Source organism: Myotis davidii, unplaced genomic scaffold (assembly GCF_000327345.1).
Source record: "Myotis davidii unplaced genomic scaffold, ASM32734v1 scaffold1, whole genome shotgun sequence".
Classification (NCBI taxonomy): Eukaryota; Metazoa; Chordata; class Mammalia; order Chiroptera; family Vespertilionidae; genus Myotis; species Myotis davidii.
The window spans coordinates 2,778,846-2,788,131 of record NW_006294681.1 but is presented as its reverse complement, the minus strand read 5'-3'; the positions used below and the strand labels follow the sequence as shown (position 1 = coordinate 2,788,131).

Sequence of the window (9,286 nt, the reverse complement as noted above, 5' to 3'; positions counted from 1 at the left end):
GAAGATGTCCAGGAGGGGAGCCGCTGATCCAGCACATGTGCCTACACACGTGTGCACACGTGTGTGCTCCTGGTGTTTGCAAGTATATAGTTTTGAAGTAGATTTTCCGGTGAAGATGTCTAAAACAGATCTTGAAGGAGAAATGGAAGTTAGACAATGGTAGGAAAGGGGTTCCACTCTAGCTAAGAGGAGATGGTATTTTAAGAGCTATATAAGTGACTTCGTTAATGTGAGCTACTGTTACCTGGAGTGTAGTGATGGATGAATCTGGAGAAACTGGCAATGCTCTTGTGTTTCATGCCAAGGGGTTTATTTGAGGAAAGGAAGAAAGGAAAGGAGGAAGGAAGGATAACAGGTAGTATTGAAGAAAAGGAAAGAATCTAAGATTTATTCTCTGCTTGTGCCTGGTACTATAAAGCACTGGTGATTTTCATGAGTCCATTATGTCTTTTAATGTTTAACCTCTGAACTCAGTTTCTTCATTTATGAAAAAGCAGTACCCTTCCAACATAGAGAAGTTGTGATGGTCAAAGAGATACTGACTCAAGGTGCTCAGCACAGTTCCTGGCACATTCTCAGTGCACTAAACAGTAGTCATTGTTCCTGCAATGAGGGCAGAGGTTGGATTGCAAGAGGAGAGACCTGCAGCAGGAGAGAAGCTGTAATGAAATGAGAGCCAGTGGTGCCTGAACTGGAGTGGAGAGATGACAACTGATGTGAGAGATACCTAGGGAAGCAGAATCAGCGGCTGGTGACTGAGGATGTGCAGGGGTGAAGGAGTGGAGAGTCAAAATGCCTTCCTGGTTTCTGGCTGGGTGCATGGGGTCCCTCCATTGTGATGACACAGAGGAAGGGCCACGGACAGTGTCCACAAAGTGCAAGACCATGCAGCATCCAAACCCAAGCCAGTCCTTGAGTTATGAGAAAGAGTATGAATCTTGCTTCTTTGTGTTCTAGCCAAAGCAATAAAATACATTCCCAATACCAATACTGCAATTTAAATTTATTATCTTTGTGCTTTACAGTATCCATCGCAGTAAAATCTATTCCCAAGAGTATCATTACAATTTCCAAGTACTTAAGGAATTCTTTTTGTTTATGTTTTAAAGCCATAGCAATAAAATTTAACACCAACAATACTGCTACAGCTTCGTATGCTCTTAAAACTTGCCATAAATGATAATTGTGAGGAGAATGTCAGTAAACGTGCAAATGTTTTTCTAGAAGAGAGCAGCCTTTTTTTTTGTTTGTCTCATGCTGAGGCCCAGTTCTTAACAGGGTATTGAGAACACATTCACCTTTCCAGTTAGTCAACAAGTCTTATTGAGCCTGTCTCCTAAGTATTCCTCAAATTTGACCATTTCTCTCTGTCCACACAGTCCGCGAAGCTGTGTGCCATGCTGTAATCCTGGGAGCTATTGTCCCCTGCCTGGGAAACGAACACAGTATCTCATCCACGTTCCCACCCTTCAATCAGTTCTCCACATAGCAGCTTAAGTAAAGTTTTCACAGCACACATTTTGCCAGTCTCCAGGACAAGATGGGGGATAGAAAGCAAGTAATATGATACTGGAAAGAAGCAGCCAGCCAAATGCAGAATGTGGGACATGGAGCAGGATGAATGACCTGGTGTCTCCCACCAACCATTGGCACCAGAGAGAGAAGAAGACAGGAGGAGACTGTGATGGGATGGAAGAGTGTAAGAACCATCAACTAGAGACCAAGTATGATCGGTGGGCTTTGTGTGGCTCCCGATTCCAACAAGCAAAGGTACGCAGCCATTTCCCAGAAAATCAGGACAATCCGATGGTGGCGTGGCTACTAGATGATACAACCTGCTGGTAATTTTGTTGGCAGGTGTTTATGTTCTTAAAGCAAAGGCTTCATCGGTTAGAGGTGCATTCTTGGGTATTTACAGAGGAAATGACATGGCTTACATTTGTTTTAAAATACCGCAGCCCTCTACTTCCCCAAAGTGGATGGGTGGTGGGGATAGAAGAGAATCAAAATTGCCAAAATGTTGATCATTGTTGAAGCTGGGGGTGGGTCCGTGGGGATTCATTATGTCTTCTACTTTTTTCCTGTCTACTGGAAAACGAGCACAATTCAAAGTAAAAAAAAAAAAAATCCAGAGAATAGTCCAGGGGAAGTGTTTGTTCTCTTTAATAGTAACGGATTTATTCAACAAACATGCTTTTTCATCACCCACTTTGTTTGAACGTATTTTTGACTGAGCACCTACCTCATGCAAAAATGAGTAAGACACAGCCTCTGACCCCCAGAAGCTTACCACCTGGTAGGGAAGGAGAGACCTGCATTTGTGAAAAGGTCACTAATACTAGTACTTAAACTAATTCTAGTACTAATACTAATACTAAGAGCTAAATCGACAATATGCAAAACAGCCAAAAGCTATCACAAAAAAATTCGAGGTAGAGAGCCCTCTACTTTGGTACGGTAGCATGGTAGGCTACTTTTGGAATATATTAGTAGAAAAAAATAAAAATCTCTAGTCTGATTTGCTTTTATTCACCTAAAAAGGTCAAGAAGGACACAGAAGCAACTACAAAGAATTGATACCTATTTAGGAGAGAGGCAAACTCTTAGGTGGTCCAGCAAAGACCTTTTGCTGAATATCTTTTCACATTTCTGGTTTCGAAGACATGTAAATGTGTGGCATAGCCCAAAGTTTAAAATAAAAGGGAAAACATGCTCTCATCGCCTCCCCATATCAGAGCATGTCCCTCCTCTATTTAAAACCCCTTATCAGGTCCTATTATCCTTGGTATGTAACACACAGTCCTTTGGGTGGCTTTTCAGGATGGCCAGCATCTGGCTTCTGTGTCCTCTCACCTCGTGCCTGTCACCCGGGGCTCTGCAGCTTCTCAGCTCAGCAAGCTCTTCGCGCTGCCTGGCTTGTGCCCCCTCTGCCTGGCCTGACCAACCCCATTCAGCCACTGGCTTTAAGTCCCTCTGCTGTATGCTCCCAAAGAACCCATACTCCCCTATTTTAGTAAGGTCACTGTCAAATCTGTAATTGTCTGACTTGATCTTTTTTACTCATCTGTAAACCATGAGAGGACAACCACGTCTCATTTTCTCTTCCGTTCCTCACCTACTTCCAAGCCTCACGATTGACGGGAATTTAATATAGACCATTTAAATGAGGGGGCCAGGGTTCCAGAAAAGAAAGAGATGATCAATTTGCATGTGAACGATGGATAGAATGCAGGAGTCAATAGTTTACAGGAGAAGTGAAGGAAAGCGAAGAGAAATGATCAGACAGGAAGTGGCGTTAGGACCAGGAGTGAACAGGACACTATGCAAAGCAGAGGCCTTCCTGGGGTGGGTGCAAATGGGAGGCAGGCGTATGTCCTGGTGAGAAGACAGTTGTGGGGAAGAAATGGACGAAGGGAAAAGAAAAAGGAGAAGGAAACATCGAGGGCAGGCTTGCTCGCCAGTTGTCTGTCCATGCTTCAGGACGTCTGCACAAAAACTTCCTTGGAGATCTTCACATGCATATTTTTTCTTTCTGAGTAAACTTCCTAGTTTTTTTGAGGATTCGAAAGTGTGTCGATTTAAGAAGAACTAAAGGTCTTGTCGGTCTTTTCAGCCTTAGACCAACCACACGAGCCAAGGAGAAGAGAAAGGCCTGGCACCATGTGACACGGGGGAGAAGGAGGTGACGTGAGAAGCTTTTTGTAGAAACAGCAGCAGCGAATGGAGGTGGGTGGGGAGTGGAGTCAGGGAAGGTCATGGAAGGTCATTGAAACCCCGGGGAGGAGCCCTGTCACCGCCCGGATTGCGAGCACATCATTTGCTTCCTCGAACCTCATTTTCACTATGAGGGAGAAGGAAGGGTGGGTGAGCACCACAAAAATACCTTCTCGTCTACCGCACAAGGGTGTCAGGAGGGGATAAGATGGACTGCTAACATCTGGAAAGTTGTGGGTTTTTTTTTTCCTTTCTTCATGCAATTTCCATTAAATTTCATGTAAAAATAACTATGGTCCCACTGAGTAGGAAGAGGAGGCCCCTACTACCATTTGGGACTTTAGCCCCTCACTGACCTTCCGGAACCAGGAAAAGAGATTTACAGCATCTCCCCAACGACAGAGGCTCATCCCATGTAGTTTGTGTCTTGTCAGTTTGGAGTAGGCTCTGCTTCTCTTCTGTAATGTTCTGAGCTTGGGATTCCCCTCCGGTCCTCACTCTCCAGCAGCAGGTTTATGCAGTGGGCACCCTTGGGCCCTTGGGCCAGCCTGGCCTCTCGCCCCGCTCTGCCGCTTGCTGGCTGGGGACCCTGAGCCCATGACTTCACCTCTGGGTCTCGGGCTTCTCAGCTGTACCATGGGGAGAATCCCAGTTGTCCTGAGCTCATGGGACGGTGTAGGATTATCTGGTGTCATATGCATGAAGCCTCAGGGGAGCACCTGCCAACAAAAGCTGCTCACTAGTAGGCTGGGCAGAGGGACATTCTGAGCGAGGAGAACCACCGGAGCATCCCCCCTAAGGAATAGATGACTTCCTCAGAGAGCTTGGAAATCCGAGGGAAGGGGTGCCCCTCCCGTATGACAGGAGATGGGTCAGCCTCATTGGGGCCCCTCACCGACCTCACCCTCAATAACTTCTCTAGAGCTGCTCAGAGGCAGGGAATGGCTGCTCATCCGTGGGGAAGGGACGTTTTGTCCAGTGCTCCTCCTGTCTTCAGGGGCTGGGAAACTGCACTGTCTTTTCAAAGCCCCTGAGTCAGAGCCAGGAGATGGGGTGTCCTTCCCATTCTACCGCCTCATCCTTCTAATTCTGGACAAGTTCCTTTCCACCCCTGCGCCTTCGGTCTTCGCTTCTAACCTGAATATACAGGCTGTTGGGGAGATGCATTAGCCTCTTAGGGCTGCCATACAAAGTACCACGGGCTGAGGGCTGAAACAACAGAATTTATCTTCTCACGGTTCTGGAGCCTGGATGGCTGACGTCAGGTGTTTGCAGGGGTGGTTTCTCCTGAGGCCTCTCTCCTTGGCGTGTAGATGGCTGCCTTCTCCCTGTGTCTTCACATGGTCTTCTTCCCTCAGTCCGTGTCCTCATTTCCTTTTCTAGAAGGACACCAGTCAGATGGATATGTGGCTTATGAAGGGGACGGGCCTGCTGCTCTGACTTGGCGGAACTGGCAATTGGGATTTATTTTTTTCTATTTCACAGCACACCGTCCTGATGTTCTATGCCTGTCTACCGCTGGCAAGGGGCAAATAAGTGGAGAGCTAAGAATTTATTTATTTATTTATTTGGGCTATCATGCTATTAAGTGGAAAATAGACTCGGTAAATCTCCTCAGGCCACATATTGTCAGGGGTTCTAGGACATCCTCTCTGTTGTATGGGTTTTGCTCTTACTGGTCACATGCCCTGTGTCACTGGAGCACAAGATCACCCTTGTCCTTTCAGGAAGAAAGGCACATCTGTCCTGAGCCACTGGGTTGCTTGCACGATCTTACACAATAGCCTTTCAGTATTTCTTCAATTCGACAAAATCAAGCAAAAGCAGCACACCAACAGCCGTAAAAATGAAGAAAGAGGGAGAAAGAGCTACTTGGTTCCAAAGATAAGAAAAGTAAAAAGCTCTCTTGAAAATCCCACGGCCAGGCCCACCCCTGTCTGCTTTCAGAGCTGCACAGCTCTGGCTACGGGGCCTTTCCTCTGTCTTCTCTCTGCTTGTGTTCAGCCTTATGTATCCCACAGATGCCATCACCGGTTGTGCATTCCTCTGAGTGGTGCTCTGCTGGCTCCCTGTCACTCAAAATGTCCCTCTGGCCAGGGTTAATGACTGCGAGCAAGGACTTGCTAGTGGGCACCTACCTTTCTTCTGGGGAGAAGTAGACAGTGGCTCTCAAGCCCATGTATGGTCACCTGCTACCTTTGACCCTCCAAGGCCTCTACCTCTGACCGCCTCTGCTCTCCTGGTTAATGGCAATTATAAATGTCCAAGAGGCACACCTCTGAGGCACATGGCCTCAGCTAATTGGGCAAAATGATTAAATTTTTTCTTCATTACACAGCAATGTATATTCCAAGAGCATAAATAATGAATTTAAGAAAAAAAATTAAGAATGAAACTTAATGGAGGTTCAAAAGAAAATATTTAATTCTGGATTTGGGGTGGGGGGGAAATTCTGGTTGCAATTTTGGATATTTTTTGATGGATGGATTTGCTTCAGGTGGGGGATGGCGAAGACCTAAGTGTGTGGGGCGGGGGAGGGCCAACTACAGCTGCAGTGCAGAGAGGCCAGATGGCTTGCAAGGATGGAGCGAAAGTTCAGGAAATTCTAGTCACAGGAAATCCTCACAGAGCTTTCAGAGAGGGGGCAGACATGCTGGGAATTCTGGGAGTTGTGGCACTCACTAATAACATCTAGAAATGATTGTGGGACATCCTTGCCTACAATACAGGTCTACAGGGCAATGCAGTCTCAGTGTCTGGGACAAGCAAACAAAAAATATATATACTATGCAGATGTATATAAATTTTATACATTTATATCTATGATTTATATATATTACACATTTTTTAAATCCATGCTTATTAGAATAAAATCAAATGGGGAGAAGGGTGGCCCACCACCAGTTTTCCCAGTCTCCATCCATGGTCAACTTTTCATGTTGTTATGGTAACAACTCCGTGGCGGCCCATCTGGGAAGGGAAAGGCTTCCTGAAGCGATGGGCAGTGCCCAGCTCAGGCCAAGGCATCCTCTCTACCTCCTGTGGAATTTGGGCACCAATGAAAGATGAGGTTGCCCCTTTACTCAAGCTGCAGCCAAGTGCTCTCTCCTGGAGCTATGACTTTCTCTTTTAAACAACACGAGATCACCGTAAATGGCCATGTGGTCACTGTCAAAAGATGTTGGAATATTCATGCAGGTTTCTTGGAAAGGATCTCATAGCACTCTTGTTTACTAGCCTGCAAGATGCTTCTGGGTGAGTGTGTGTGTGTGTAGGAAGGTGGGATGGTGGGAATAGGCTGGAAGGAAGGCATCCTCTTCTTTTTATCTTCTTTTTTTTAAAAAGCAGAGGCACTGAGAGTGTGACGTGCCCATCATCTCCCACAGAAAGAATCCATGTAGCAACTCGTGCCTAAGTGCTCTCTGGCGGGGGGCATAAGGCGTGATGAGAGGGGCTGGTCCTGCTCTCGTGCTGAGTGTGCTGAGGCTGGTAGGCAGGAATTTGAGAGGAGGACAGGCAGAGGGAGAGGTGCTGTCATGCTAGGAGGTCTGGCTCACTAGCTCTCTCCGACTACCTATTGGCTTCCTGCCTAACCCGGGGTCATCCTCAAGCTTGAATCCAGTTCTCCTTATTTGGTGACCTTATCTGACCTTAATTCCATAGCTACGTGCAATACCACGATACTTGAAGTTTCATATGAAGACAAAGGAGCTTCCCCGTGGCGGTGGTGGTCCGTGGAGTGAGGTCCCAGGAGGGAGGTGTCACCTCCTCCATGGCTCTTTGTGCCGGCCTGCTTTGGCTATTGTCACACAGGAGGGGGATTAGGGGACAAGAAGAATTCCTGCCAGGCATGAGGTACTGAAGGAATTCCATTTACTGTCCCTGCCCCCAACTACTTTGTGTGTTTTAGAGCAATACTGAACTTCCTGCTATTTGGGTCTGTTTCTGGTCTTGAAGAGGAATCAATAACTATGACCCCCAAAGTCTCTGTTAAAAAGAAAACACACCAGGACAAAGCCGTCTATTTTTTATTTGTTGGCAGCGTTTCCCTTCCCCCGTAGCACAGGTTTGTTGACTGTCTCACTTGGTGAGTTGAGTTGGCGCAGGTAGTTCCTTGAGCTGCTGGAATCAGCCTTACCGCCCCCCCCCCCCCCCCCGCCATGTCTATTTGCTCCCAGGGAGTGCTACAGAACACACCGAGGATGAGAAAAACCCACAGATGGGCCTCCAGCGTGCGGCAGTCCATGGTGGTTTGGGAACACAGGAGACTGCCTTGCCAGTAAGTGGCGGTGTCCTGGGGTATGATGGGTGTGTGTGAGACCCACGTGGCAGGGAGCAGAGAGGATGAGGACAACCAATGACAGCATTCCAGATCACATGCTCTAAAGAGCTCCTGCAAACCAGGCAATTCGCTCTGCGGTGGCACAGGACCGCCTTGTTCTTCTCAGCTCAGTGTGCAGAGCTGCTGGCCGGCAGGGCCTGTGCACCAGGAGCTCAGGCAGAGGACGGAGAGGAGAGGAAGCGATGCAGGTGAAGCCGAGCCAAGCAGAGGAACGATGAGAGCTATGAGAGGCCAGAAATCAGAAATGAGAATGCAGCATAGCAGTCGATGAGGAAGTGAAACAGTGGGGTAGGGTAGAGAGGTGGGACTTGGAGGCTGAAGATGTGGGTCTCACCCTTGTGAGCTGGGGAGCCTAACAAAAAGGGTTTGTCCTCTTTGGGCCTCCATTTTTATCATATTTTTATTGATTTCAGAGAGGAAGAGAGAGGGAGAGAGGGATAGAAACATCAATGAGATGAGAGAGAACCATTGATCCACTGCCTCCTGCACGCCCCCCACTGGGGATGGAGCCCGCAACCCTGGTGTGTGTCCTTGTGTAGAATCGAACCTGGGACCCTTCAGTCCACAGGCCAATGCTCTATCCACTGAGCCAAAGCGGCTAGGGCCATTTTTATCATCTTTAAAAGGGAGCCAATGATGATCTCCACCCTCCCTACATCGTAAGGATATCATAAGGATTAAATGAAAACCCTATCAGCCCAAACTCATGCCAACACATGCCTTGCCCAACCATGATTACCTAACAAATTTGGCTGAAGAAAGAAATAGATAGGTGAGCAGAACACACAACACAGAGAAAAGATGGTTAGCCGGAGTAAGCAAGAGGGAGCTAGGCGGAGAAGCAAGAAAGACCCAAATGGTGATGGTGTTGGCAGAGGCATCTGACTCACTCAGAAATGCAGAAAGAGTGGCAGGGTCCAACGACGAGCAGCAGTGCGCATGCTTGAGACCCCAATGTGCAGCTGCTGCCCTGGTGGGAGGGCAGCAGAGACAGGAGGAGGGTCAGCAGGGAAGAAAGCCCGGGGTGAAGGTGGGGGAGAGGAAGTCCCACACCAGCTTATTTTAGGGAGAATGAAGGCATAGGTAGGAGGTTGCCGATAGAGGAGTAAGTGTGGATGTGCTAGAGTTGCAAGTGAGGTAGGTTACCTTCGAAAGGCCATCTCAGAGAGAGACTTATTTTTTCTCTCTGAACTCAATTATTTGGTTCAGACTGGAAGTTTAATCACATGG

At 47.5% G+C, this 9,286-nt stretch overlaps 1 long non-coding RNA gene across 1 annotated transcript in view; it reads right to left on the bottom strand.

Annotated features, from left to right (window-relative positions):
• Nucleotides 1-3,099: 3,099 nt before the first annotated feature.
• Nucleotides 3,100-9,286, bottom strand: part of LOC107183988 — an 18,785-nt gene continuing 12,598 nt past the window's right edge. The window contains exon 3 of the long non-coding RNA XR_001514809.1: nt 3,100-3,110. This is a non-coding gene — a long non-coding RNA (uncharacterized LOC107183988). The remainder of the gene's footprint in view (nt 3,111-9,286) is intronic.